Source organism: Copadichromis virginalis, linkage group LG7, assembly GCF_057382275.1.
Source record: "Copadichromis virginalis isolate Kocher_CV1m ecotype Utaka linkage group LG7, C_Virginalis_male_GT1.1, whole genome shotgun sequence".
Classification (NCBI taxonomy): domain Eukaryota; kingdom Metazoa; phylum Chordata; class Actinopteri; order Cichliformes; family Cichlidae; genus Copadichromis; species Copadichromis virginalis.
This window is the reverse complement of record NC_140624.1, coordinates 62,668,152-62,681,692: the sequence shown is the minus strand read 5'-3', so window position 1 is coordinate 62,681,692 and position 13,541 is coordinate 62,668,152. Positions and strand designations below refer to the sequence as shown.

The 13,541-nt window shown below is 41.2% G+C and overlaps 1 protein-coding gene across 1 annotated transcript in view; it reads right to left on the bottom strand.

Moving 5' to 3' along the window:
• Nucleotides 1–13,541, bottom strand: part of xrcc4 (X-ray repair complementing 4) — a 39,698-nt gene extending 26,157 nt beyond the window's left edge. The window contains exon 1 of the mRNA XM_085464652.1: nucleotides 13,424–13,541. The gene's annotated coding sequence lies outside the window, so the exon portion shown is untranslated. The remainder of the gene's footprint in view (nucleotides 1–13,423) is intronic.

The following is a 13,541-nucleotide window of genomic DNA, read 5'->3' as shown; positions in this document are numbered from 1 at the left end:
GACTTTCTACAGGTTTTTCAAGCCAGGGGTGGCTCAGGTGGTGGAGCAGATCAGCTACTGATTGGAAGGTTGGTGGTTCGATCCTTGGCTTCCCCAGTCTGCATGGGCCCAAATATCCTTGGGCACAACCCCAAGTTCCCCAAGCGTCGTGTGAATGTTGGTTAGTTTGCACTTGTGTTTAGAAGTGCTTGTATGAGTGGGCGTGAATGGGGTGAATGAGGCATGTTGTGTACAGCGCTTTGAGTACTCCGGAATATAAGAATCAGTCCATGTGGGTCTACTGGAGACCTGTCCTCACACTGTCTACAAGACTGCTTTTCGATTTGTAAGAGTGCTGCTATTTTTGCACATCACACTTCAGAGCATTAACATAAGCATTTAGTACTGAAGCAGATGTTGGAAAGATGTAATTAAAGGTGCAGTGCTCTCAAACATGTGTCTGGCTTCATGGTGCTGTTTATCAATCCAACAACCTTCTCCACTGCACACAGCCTGTGTTTAGACCTAATTAAAGGCTGTGTATCAGTGCATTAGAGCAGTTACATAGTTACACAGTTATGATAACATGGTTGTAAAAAGCTCAACTTGGCCATGTTGCCACTTTAGCCAATACAGTAGCCAAAATTGACATCGCATTTTATGTATGTGACTAGAGGCCGGTTATGCTTTATAATTTATTTTAATTTAAAGATCACAAACAGAATTGGACCCTTGGAAAGCCTTAAACATCACCGGCTCTTAAACATCAACACAGAATTTTACAAACTGAAAAAGGAAAAATAAAAACTTGAGCAGACTCCCTTTACATGTATTTTAGCCCAGTCCATTGTAAATGGCTAACAATCACTTACACTCACTTTCATGCCTATGATCATTTTACAATGACCAATCACAGTAACATTGATGTCATTGTACTGTAGGAGGAAGCTGGATTAGTAGAAGAGAGCCCACAAAGACACAGGAAGAATATGAAGAACTCCAAACAAAAAGACCGCAGCAGGGTATGGAACTTCTTGCTGTGAGGTAACACTGCTAACCACTGCATCACTATGGCTTCCTCCATGAAACACACAACAGTAATTTAACAAAACCGACTCAATTTAAAAATAGAAGGTGACACACTAACTGTGTCTGATCTCTTTTCCAGATCGTCAGGCTCCCATATCTCGCTCCTGTCAGGTTACAGCTGAATAATTAGCTTAACGAAAATTTGAGTAAATGATGACAACAGACGTCATAAAATAACATATATAGAGCTCCACTGACGACGGCTTTTACTCACGCACGCAGGTGAACAAGGTGAACATACTCTAAGTTGATTAAATTTACTCTGATCAGCTGTTCTCAAACAGAAAATTCAAAGTTGCCCATCTCAGAGGTGATCAACTCGGAGTTTATTTTTAAACTCAGACTTTGTTGAACAGGATTTCTAGTTACAGAGCAAGTGTGCTGAGCAGCAACATTTGGGAGACTAATATATGTACTAAAATCCCGTTCGTTTAATGTTTTCTCACAGTCCACTCTAAGTATTAGGATGTATGTCCAAACAACTGTCCCATGAATGATTAAAAGAAATGCGCTCCTTCTCACAGTTGGACGTCTGTTTCCGAATCAAACAAACTTCTTGGTGCTTCTTGCAGCAAACTCAGTCTCAACTATTAAAACGCGTCAGCGATCTTTGCTTTTCCAAGACTGGCGGCAACTTGAGGTTTACACTGAGAACAGGGGCCCGTTCTTCGTACCTCGCTAAGTAGGTTAGCCGGATTAGATTGTTGACGATTTCGCGTGATCCTGGATCAGTCGGTTCCCCGAAGCTCATCCGGGACTTGCTGTCATAGCAACAGAGCCGTAAGCGTAAACCTGCTCGGGAGCAGGTTTACTTTATGTAAACAGGATTAGATCGCGGCCACGCAGGTATGTCCGCTTCATTTATACGAAAGCAACAGCGATATTTTTCCACTGTTTCACCATAAATAAATATTATCAATGTAACTAAAGATAATGCAGCACTTGATCCTTTTATTGATGTCACACAGATACATACAGGTCATTTCCTAAAAAAGGGAAATGAACTATTAACATTCTATTACATGTATGTGATTATTACAGATGTAATTCATATTTCAGAGTAGTAATTGGAAATTACTTCGTGTAATCAAGATGAGAGACCACGGCTATAAAAGCGAAGGTGGATTTGGGAAGCCTGTCGCAGCCATGTCCTGTCCGTATACGCGACCAACCCATTGCGGAAGGTGCAAGATTGATAAGGAGAGTCCTCAGAATTCAGCGTATATTGCGGGATAGACAGGATCCTTTAGCTCAGCGCGACAGTGTGCTCATAGAGAGATATCACTGCGGTCAAGTGAGCCCTCACTTACGAAGTCGCAGTCAAGCTAGCCGCCCCGCCAGCCGCACCGAAAATGTGGTTGCACTACTCTTACGTATATTACGGTATGGGTGAAAACCGGCTTAGAAACGCAGTGTTTTCTGTCCTGACACTATTTTACTTCACAATCCACTCCCATTTTTAGTGTATCTCCACTTTCCCCCCTGTGATCCACAGCCCAAATTACTGTATGATTCAGAGAAAATTAACAATAAAATTTACCCAATTTACTCAACTATACTTTTAATGTCCAAATCTTTGACCTCAGATTACAGGAAAACTGTAAGAGGTGACGCAGATATTTCACTGGATTATGACTCTGGGTGACCCCCACTCTGCACCCTGTGATCCACAGCCAAAATTACTGTACAGTTTTTGAGAAAATTGATAGTAAAATCTTCCCATTTTGCTTTACTGTACTCTACATATTGACATCTTTGATCTCCGATTACAGGAAAACTGTAAGAGGTGACGCAGATATTTCACTGGATTATGAATCTAGGCCATCTCCAGTCTTCACCCTGTGATCCACAGCCAAAATTACTGTACGGATTTTGAGAAAATTGATAGTAAACTTTGCACAATTTACTCTACTGTACTCTATATATTCTCATCTTTGAGCTTAGATTGCAGGAAAACTGTAAGAGGTGACGCAGATATCTCACTGGATTATGACTCTGGGGGACCCCCACTCTGCACCCTGTGATCCACAGCCAAAATTACTGTACGGATTTTGAGAAAATTGATAGTAAACTTTGCACAATTTACTCTACTGTACTCTACATATTCTCATCTTTGAGCTTAGATTACAGGAAAACTGTAAGAGGTGACGCAGATATTTCACTGGATTATGACTCTGGGTGACCCCCACTCTGCACCCTGTGATCCACAGCAAAAATTACTGTACGGTTTTTGAGAAAATTGATAGTAAACTTTGCACAATTTACTGTACTATACTCTATATATTCTCATCTTTAAGCTCAGATTACAGAAAAACTGTAAGAGGTGATGCAGATATTTCACTGGATTATGAATCTAGGCCATCTCCACTCTGCACCCTGTGATCCACAGCCAAAATTACTGTACGGTTTTTGGGAAAATCCATAGTAAATATGCACAATTTACTCTACTGTACTTTTAATATCCTCATCTTTGACCTCAGATTACAGGAAAACTGTAAGAGGTGACGCAGATATTTCACTGGATTATGACTCTGGGTGACCCCCACTCTGCACCCTGTGATCCACAGCCAAAATTACTGTACAGATTTTGAGAAAATTCATAGCAAAATCTTCCCATTGTGCTTTACTGTACTCCACATATTAACATCTTTGAGCTCCGATTACAGGAAAACTATAAGAGGTGACGCAGATATTTCACTGGATTCTGACTCTAGGCTGTCGCCACTCTTCACCCTGTGATCCACAGCCAAAATTACTGTATGGATTTTGAGAAAATTCATAACAAAATCTTCCCATTATGCTTTACTGTACTCCACATATTGACATCTTTGAGCTCTGATTACAGGAAAACTGTAAGAGGTGACGCAGATATTTCACTGGATTATGACTCTGGGTGACCCCCACTCTGCACCCTGTGATCCACAGCAAAAATTACTGTATGGATTTTGAGAAAATTCATAGCAAAATCTTCCCATTTTGCTTTACTGTACTTTATACATTGACATCTTTGAGCTCCGATTACAGGAAAACTGTAAGAGGTGACGCAGATATTTCACTGGGTTATGAATCTAGGCTGTCGCCACTCTGCACCCTGTGATCCACAGCCAAAATTACTGTACAGTTTTTGAGAAAATTGATAGTAAACTTTGCACAATTTACTGTACTATACTCTATATATTCTCATTTTTGAGCTCAGATTACAGGAAAACCATAAGAGGTGACGCAGATATTTCACTGGATTATGAATCTAGGCTGTCGCCACTCTGCACCCTGTGATCCACAGCAAAAATTACTGTATGGATTTTGAGAAAATTCATAGCAAAATCTTCCCATTTTGCTTTACTGTACTCTACATATTGACATCTTTGGCCTCAGATTACAGGAAAACTATAAGAGGTGACGCAGATATCTCACTGTATTCTGACTCTAGGCTGTCGCCACTCTTCACCCTGTGATCCACAGCCAAAATTACTGTACGGTTTTTGAGAAAATTGATAGTAAACTTTGCACAATTTACTCTACTGTACTTTTAATATCCTCGTCTTTAACCTCAGATTACAGGAAAACTGTAAGAGGTGACGCAGATATTTCACTGGATTATGACTCTAGGCTGTCGCCACTCTGCACCCTGTGATCCACAGCAAAAATTACTGTACGGATTTTGAGAAAATTGATAGTAAACTTTGCACAATTTACTCTACTGTACTCTATATATTCTCATCTTTGAGCTTAGATTGCAGGAAAACTGTAAGAGGTGACGCAGATATCTCACTGGATTATGACTCTGGGGGACCCCCACTCTGCACCCTGTGATCCACAGCCAAAATTACTGTACGGATTTTGAGAAAATTGATAGTAAACTTTGCACAATTTACTCTACTGTACTCTACATATTCTCATCTTTGAGCTTAGATTACAGGAAAACTGTAAGAGGTGACGCAGATATTTCACTGGATTATGACTCTGGGTGACCCCCACTCTGCACCCTGTGATCCACAGCAAAAATTACTGTACGGTTTTTGAGAAAATTGATAGTAAACTTTGCACAATTTACTCTACTGTACTTTTAATATCCTCGTCTTTAACCTCAGATTACAGGAAAACTGTAAGAGGTGACGCAGATATTTCACTGGATTATGACTCTGGGTGACCCCCACTCTGCACCCTGTGATCCACAGCAAAAATTACTGTATGGATTTTGAGAAAATTCATAGCAAAATCTTCCCATTTTGCTTTACTGTACTCTACATATTGACATCTTTGAGCTCCGATTACAGGAAAACTGTAAGAGGTGACGCAGATATTTCACTGGATTCTGAATCTAGGCCATCTCCACTCTTCACCATGTGATCCACAGCCAAAATTACTGTACGGTTTTTGAGAAAATTGATAGTAAACTTTGCACAATTTACTCTACTGTACTTTTAATATCCTCGTCTTTAACCTCAGATTACAGGAAAACTATAAGAGGTGACGCAGATATCTCACTGTATTCTGACTCTAGGCTGTCGCCACTCTTCACCCTGTGATCCACAGCCAAAATTACTGTACGGATTTTGAGAAAATTGATAGTAAACTTTGCACAATTTACTCTACTGTACTCTATATATTCTCATCTTTGAGCTTAGATTACAGGAAAACTGTAAGAGGTGACGCAGATATCTCACTGGATTATGACTCTGGGTGACCCCCACTCTGCACCCTGTGATCCACAGCAAAAATTACTGTATGGATTTTGAGAAAATTCATAGCAAAATCTTCCCATTTTGCTTTACTGTACTCTACATATTGACATCTTTGGCCTCAGATTACAGGAAAACTATAAGAGGTGACGCAGATATCTCACTGGATTATGACTCTAGGCTGTCGCCACTCTTCACCCTGTGATCCACAGAAAAAATTACTGTACGGTTTTTGAGAAAATTGATAGTAAACTTTGCACAATTTACTCTACTGTACTTTTAATATTCTCATCTTTGACCTCAGATTACAGGAAAACTATAAGAGGTGACGCAGATATCTCACTGGATTATGACTCTGGGTGACCCCCACTCTGCACCCTGTGATCCACAGCCAAAATTACTGTACGGATTTCTGATAAAATTAAATCCTATTCCATTACCAAACAAAATGAGTTCATTGAAGTATTTGCTTAACTACAAGAAATGTCTTTCCACACACAATTTAAATTTTTCAAAATGTCATTCACACACCACCTCAAGTATCAACTTCAGTTTTAGACATTATTTATTCAGTGCTTAATCACAACAATAGTCAACTTAAGGCACTTACATAATAAGTTAAACCTTACAATAATACATACAGAGAAAAACCCAACAATCATATGACCCCCCCTATGAGCAACAGTGGGAAGGAAAAACTCCCTTTTAACAGCAAGAAACCTCCGGCAGAACCAGGCTCAGGGAGGGGCGGCCATCTGCCTCAACCGGTCAGGGTGAGAAATTACATTTCTCAGATTACTGATTTCTCATATTACTACTACACAGTTTAGATACACTCAACAAAAATATAAACGCAACACCTTTGTTACTGCTCCCATTCCCCATGGGATGGACGTAGAGACCGAAAATTCATTCCAGATACACAATATAACCATCCCTCCCAAACAGTGGTCACAAATCAGTCCAAATGTGTGGTAGTGGGCACATCTGCCATATTGAGATAATCCATCCCACCTCACAGGTGTGCCACATCAGGATGCTGATCTGACATCATGAGTAGTGCACAGGTGTACCTCAGACTGCCCACAACAAAAGGCCACCCTGGAATGTGCAGTTTTGTCTCACAGCAAAATGCCACAGATGCCACAAGCAATGAGGGAGCGTGCAATTGGCATGCTGACAGCAGGAATGTCAACCAGATCTGTCGCCCGTGCATTGAATGTTCATTTCTCAACCATAAGCCGTCTCCACAGGCGTTTCAGAGAATATGGCAGCACATCCAACCGGCCTCACAACCGCAGACCTCGTGTAACCACACCAGCCCAGGACCTCCACATCCAGCAGGTTCACCTCCAAGATCGTCTGAGACCAGCCACCCAGACAGCTGCTGGAACAATTGGTTTGCACAACCAAACAATTTCTGCACAAACTGTCTCAGGGACGCTCAACTGCATGCCCGTCGTCCTCATCGGGGTCTTGACCTGACTCCAGCTCGTCGCCGTAACAGACTTGTGTGGGCAAATGCTCACATTCGATGGCGTCTGGCACGTTGGAGAGGTGTGCGCTTCACGGATGAATAATGGTTCACATTGTTCAGGGCAGATGGCAGCTGAGAATGTCCCAGTTCTTGCATGGCCAGCATACTCACCGGACATGTCACCCATTGAGCATGTTCGGGATGTGCTTGACCGGCGTATACGACAGCGTGTACCAGTTCCCACGAATATCCAACAACCTCGCACAGCCATTGAAGTGGAGTGCACCAACATTCCAAAGGCCACAATTGACAATCTGATAGACTCCATGCGACGATGTGTTGCACTGCATGAGGCAAATGGTGGTCACACCAGATACTGACCGGTTCTGGGTCCCCAGACCCCCAATAGCGCAAAAAACTGCACATTCCAGGGTGGCCTTTTGTTGTGGGCAGTCTGAGGTACACCTGTGCACTACTCATGATGTCAGATCAGCATCCTGATGTGGCACACCTGTGAGGTGGGATGGATTATCTCAATATGGCAGATGTGCCCACTACCACACATTTGGACTGATTTGTGACCACTGTTTGGGAGGGATGGTTATATTGTGTATCTGGAATGAATTTTCGGTCTCTACGTCCATCCCATGGGGAATGGGAGCAGTAACAAAGGTGTTGCGTTTATATTTTTGTTGAGTGTATCTAAACTGTGTAGTAGTAATATGAGAAATCAGTAATCTGAGAAATGTAATTTCTCACCCTGACCGGTTGAGGCAGATGGCCGCCCCTCCCTGAGCCTGGTTCTGCCGGAGGTTTCTTGCTGTTAAAAGGGAGTTTTTCCTTCCCACTGTTGCTCATAGGGGGGGTCATATGATTGTTGGGTTTTTCTCTGTATGTATTATTGTAAGGTTTAACTTATTATGTAAGTGCCTTAAGTTGACTATTGTTGTGATTAAGCACTGAATAAATAATGTCTAAAACTGAAGTTGATACTTGAGGTGGTGTGTGAATGACATTTTGAAAAATTTAAATTGTGTGTGGAAAGACATTTCTTGTAGTTAAGCAAATACTTCAATGAACTCATTTTGTTTGGTAATGGAATAGGATTTAATTTTATCAGAAATCCGTACAGTAATTTTGGCTGTGGATCACAGGGTGCAGAGTGGGGGTCACCCAGAGTCATAATCCAGTGAGATATCTGCGTCACCTCTTATAGTTTTCCTGTAATCTGAGGTCAAAGATGAGAATATTAAAAGTACAGTAGAGTAAATTGTGCAAAGTTTACTATCAATTTTCTCAAAAACCGTACAGTAATTTTTTCTGTGGATCACAGGGTGAAGAGTGGCGACAGCCTAGAGTCATAATCCAGTGAGATATCTGCGTCACCTCTTATAGTTTTCCTGTAATCTGAGGCCAAAGATGTCAATATGTAGAGTACAGTAAAGCAAAATGGGAAGATTTTGCTATGAATTTTCTCAAAATCCATACAGTAATTTTTGCTGTGGATCACAGGGTGCAGAGTGGGGGTCACCCAGAGTCATAATCCAGTGAGATATCTGCGTCACCTCTTACAGTTTTCCTGTAATCTAAGCTCAAAGATGAGAATATATAGAGTACAGTAGAGTAAATTGTGCAAAGTTTACTATCAATTTTCTCAAAAACCGTACAGTAATTTTGGCTGTGGATCACATGGTGAAGAGTGGAGATGGCCTAGATTCAGAATCCAGTGAAATATCTGCGTCACCTCTTACAGTTTTCCTGTAATCGGAGCTCAAAGATGTCAATATGTAGAGTACAGTAAAGCAAAATGGGAAGATTTTGCTATGAATTTTCTCAAAATCCATACAGTAATTTTTGCTGTGGATCACAGGGTGCAGAGTGGGGGTCACCCAGAGTCATAATCCAGTGAAATATCTGCGTCACCTCTTACAGTTTTCCTGTAATCTGAGGTTAAAGACGAGGATATTAAAAGTACAGTAGAGTAAATTGTGCAAAGTTTACTATCAATTTTCTCAAAAACCGTACAGTAATTTTGGCTGTGGATCACATGGTGAAGAGTGGAGATGGCCTAGATTCAGAATCCAGTGAAATATCTGCGTCACCTCTTACAGTTTTCCTGTAATCGGAGCTCAAAGATGTCAATATGTAGAGTACAGTAAAGCAAAATGGGAAGATTTTGCTATGAATTTTCTCAAAATCCATACAGTAATTTTTGCTGTGGATCACAGGGTGCAGAGTGGGGGTCACCCAGAGTCATAATCCAGTGAAATATCTGCGTCACCTCTTACAGTTTTCCTGTAATCTGAGGTTAAAGACGAGGATATTAAAAGTACAGTAGAGTAAATTGTGCAAAGTTTACTATCAATTTTCTCAAAAACCGTACAGTAATTTTGGCTGTGGATCACATGGTGAAGAGTGGAGATGGCCTAGATTCAGAATCCAGTGAAATATCTGCGTCACCTCTTACAGTTTTCCTGTAATCGGAGCTCAAAGATGTCAATATGTAGAGTACAGTAAAGCAAAATGGGAAGATTTTACCATGAATTTTCTCAAAAACTGTACAGTAATTTTGGCTGTGGATCACAGGGTGAAGAGTAGCGACAGCCTAGATTCAGAATCCAGTGAAATATCTGCGTCACCTCTTATAGTTTTCCTGTAATCTGAGCTCAAAGATGTCAATATGTAGAGTACAGTAGAGTAAATTGTGCAAAGTTTACTATCAATTTTCTCAAAATCCGTACAGTAATTTTTGCTGTGGATCACAGGGTGCAGAGTGGGGGTCACCCAGAGTCATAATCCAGTGAGATATCTGCGTCACCTCTTACAGTTTTCCTGTAATCTAAGCTCAAAGATGAGAATATATAGAGTACAGTAGAGTAAATTGTGCAAAGTTTACTATCAATTTTCTCAAAAACCGTACAGTAATTTTTTCTGTGGATCACAGGGTGAAGAGTGGCGACAGCCTAGAGTCATAATCCAGTGAAATATCTGCGTCACCTCTTACAGTTTTCCTGTAATCTGAGGTTAAAGACGAGGATATTAAAAGTACAGTAGAGTAAATTGTGCAAAGTTTACTATCAATTTTCTCAAAAACCGTACAGTAATTTTGGCTGTGGATCACAGGGTGAAGAGTGGCGACAGCCTAGAGTCAGAATACAGTGAGATATCTGCGTCACCTCTTATAGTTTTCCTGTAATCTGAGGCCAAAGATGTCAATATGTAGAGTACAGTAAAGCAAAATGGGAAGATTTTGCTATGAATTTTCTCAAAATCCATACAGTAATTTTTGCTGTGGATCACAGGGTGCAGAGTGGCGACAGCCTAGATTCATAATCCAGTGAAATATCTGCGTCACCTCTTATGGTTTTCCTGTAATCTGAGCTTAAAGATGAGAATATATAGAGTATAGTACAGTAAATTGTGCAAAGTTTACTATCAATTTTCTCAAAAACTGTACAGTAATTTTGGCTGTGGATCACAGGGTGCAGAGTGGCGACAGCCTAGATTCATAACCCAGTGAAATATCTGCGTCACCTCTTACAGTTTTCCTGTAATCGGAGCTCAAAGATGTCAATGTATAAAGTACAGTAAAGCAAAATGGGAAGATTTTGTTATGAATTTTCTCAAAATCCATACAGTAATTTTGGCTGTGGATCACAGGGTGAAGAGTGGCGACAGCCTAGAGTCAGAATCCAGTGAAATATCTGCGTCACCTCTTATAGTTTTCCTGTAATCGGAGCTCAAAGATGTTAATATGTGGAGTACAGTAAAGCACAATGGGAAGATTTTGCTATGAATTTTCTCAAAATCTGTACAGTAATTTTGGCTGTGGATCACAGGGTGCAGAGTGGGGGTCACCCAGAGTCATAATCCAGTGAAATATCTGCGTCACCTCTTACAGTTTTCCTGTAATCTGAGGTCAAAGATGAGGATATTAAAAGTACAGTAGAGTAAATTGTGCATATTTACTATGGATTTTCCCAAAAACCATACAGTAATTTTGGCTGTGGATCACAGGGTGCAGAGTGGAGATGGCCTAGAGTCATAATCCAGTGAAATATCTGCATCACCTCTTACAGTTTTTCTGTAATCTGAGTTTAAAGATGAGAATATATAGAGTATAGTACAGTAAATTGTGCAAAGTTTACTATCAATTTTCTCAAAAACCGTACAGTAATTTTTGCTGTGGATCACAGGGTGCAGAGTGGGGGTCACCCAGAGTCATAATCCAGTGAGATATCTGCGTCACCTCTTACAGTTTTCCTGTAATCTAAGCTCAAAGATGAGAATATATAGAGTACAGTAGAGTAAATTGTGCAAAGTTTACTATCAATTTTCTCAAAATCCGTACAGTAATTTTGGCTGTGGATCACAGGGTGCAGAGTGGGGGTCCCCCAGAGTCATAATCCAGTGAGATATCTGCGTCACCTCTTACAGTTTTCCTGTAATCTAAGCTCAAAGATGAGAATATATAGAGTACAGTAGAGTAAATTGTGCAAAGTTTACTATCAATTTTCTCAAAATCCGTACAGTAATTTTGGCTGTGGATCACAGGGTGAAGACTGGAGATGGCCTAGATTCATAATCCAGTGAAATATCTGCGTCACCTCTTACAGTTTTCCTGTAATCGGAGATCAAAGATGTCAATATGTAGAGTACAGTAAAGCAAAATGGGAAGATTTTACTATCAATTTTCTCAAAAACTGTACAGTAATTTTGGCTGTGGATCACAGCATGCAGAGTGGGGGTCACCCAGAGTCATAATCCAGTGAAATATCTGCGTCACCTCTTTCAGTTTTCCTGTAATCTGAGCTCAAAGATGAGGACATTAAAAGTATAGTTGAGTAAATTGGGTAAATTTTATTGTTAATTTTCTCTGAATCATACAGTAATTTGGGCTGTGGATCACAGGGGTGAAAGTGGAGATTAACCAAAACTGGGAGTGGATTGTGAAGTAAAATAGTGTCAGGACAGAAAACACTGCGTTTCTAAGCCAGTCGGCACCTATACCGTAATATGCGTAAGAGTAGTGCAACAACATTTTAGGTGCGGCTGGCGGGGCGGCTAGCTTGACTGCGACTTCGTAAGTGAGGGCTCACTTGACCGCAGTGAGATATCGATATTCCCGTGAGGGTATTATTTACTTAACCAACTTGTTGACGAGGGGGTGCAGGACCACCACCTGTCTTTTTTTCCTCTGCCCTTTTCTTGGTTGCTGTTATGAACAAACTAACAGAGTATTACAGGCCAGTATTACCTTGCCAAGAGACGCAAAGCAATCTAAGAGATAAATATTACCATTCTGTAGAATACTCCTGTATTCCACTTTTACTTGTTCCCATGTTCTTGTGGGTCCTGTTGTGGCTCTAATGTGAAAGGGGATATAATATAACATATTATAATATAATATAATGCCATATGATATTGGACAATATAGTGTCATATGATAGATCTACCCTACCGCCTACTGGTGTTGGCCAGAGGGGCCGATGGCGCGATATGGCAGCCTGGCTACAACCGTAGCTGCCTCCACCAGTGTGTGAATGTGGGAGTGAATGAATAGTGGTATCGTAAAGCGCTTTGGGTGCCTTGGAAAGCGCTATATAAATCCAATCCATTATTATTATTATTATTAAATTACCTACGAGTTTGATTTGTCAGCAACTTTCTGCCAGCCCTCTCTCCTTGCTTTTGCAGCCTTTGCAGTGTTCTCTTGCGTTTTAATTAAACTCTGAAACTCCTGTAATCCCTCACTCATGAGTTCTTGCTCTGCTGCCGGAAAATACCGAGCACGCCCCTTCGACATTTTCGCCGACCAATCAGCGGGTTGCCGATCAATGTTTCTACTATCGATGCGTAGCCCCTTTTACGACACCCAGTGATGTCACATTCCTGCGTCCAGCTGTAGTAATCGTCAACAGCAGGTGTGTTCGGGGAACCGGATTAGCGAGCTCACGGTTAGCGCGATGATTTGATCTTGGATGTGTCATTTGATCTTGGATGTAGTAAGCGACGTACGAAGAACGGGCCCCAGATCCCGCGACTGCACTGTATGCTAACATGACAAGAACAAGCAGCTAGCAAGTGCTAGCGAGCTCAGCTCAGAGTGAGACACGGGTTGTTTGTAAACACAAGCACGAGGGTAGAAGCGCTCTTTCACATCTATATGAGAACAGCACATCTATTAATGCCCTACCTTCAGCGCTTCAGCTGCACCTTTATGCGTCCGCCAATTTGTTTTGGGTTTTTGTTGACAAGCTGCACCGGGAACGTGGATGTACGTCATCACCCAGCGACATCCAGCAACCAAACAG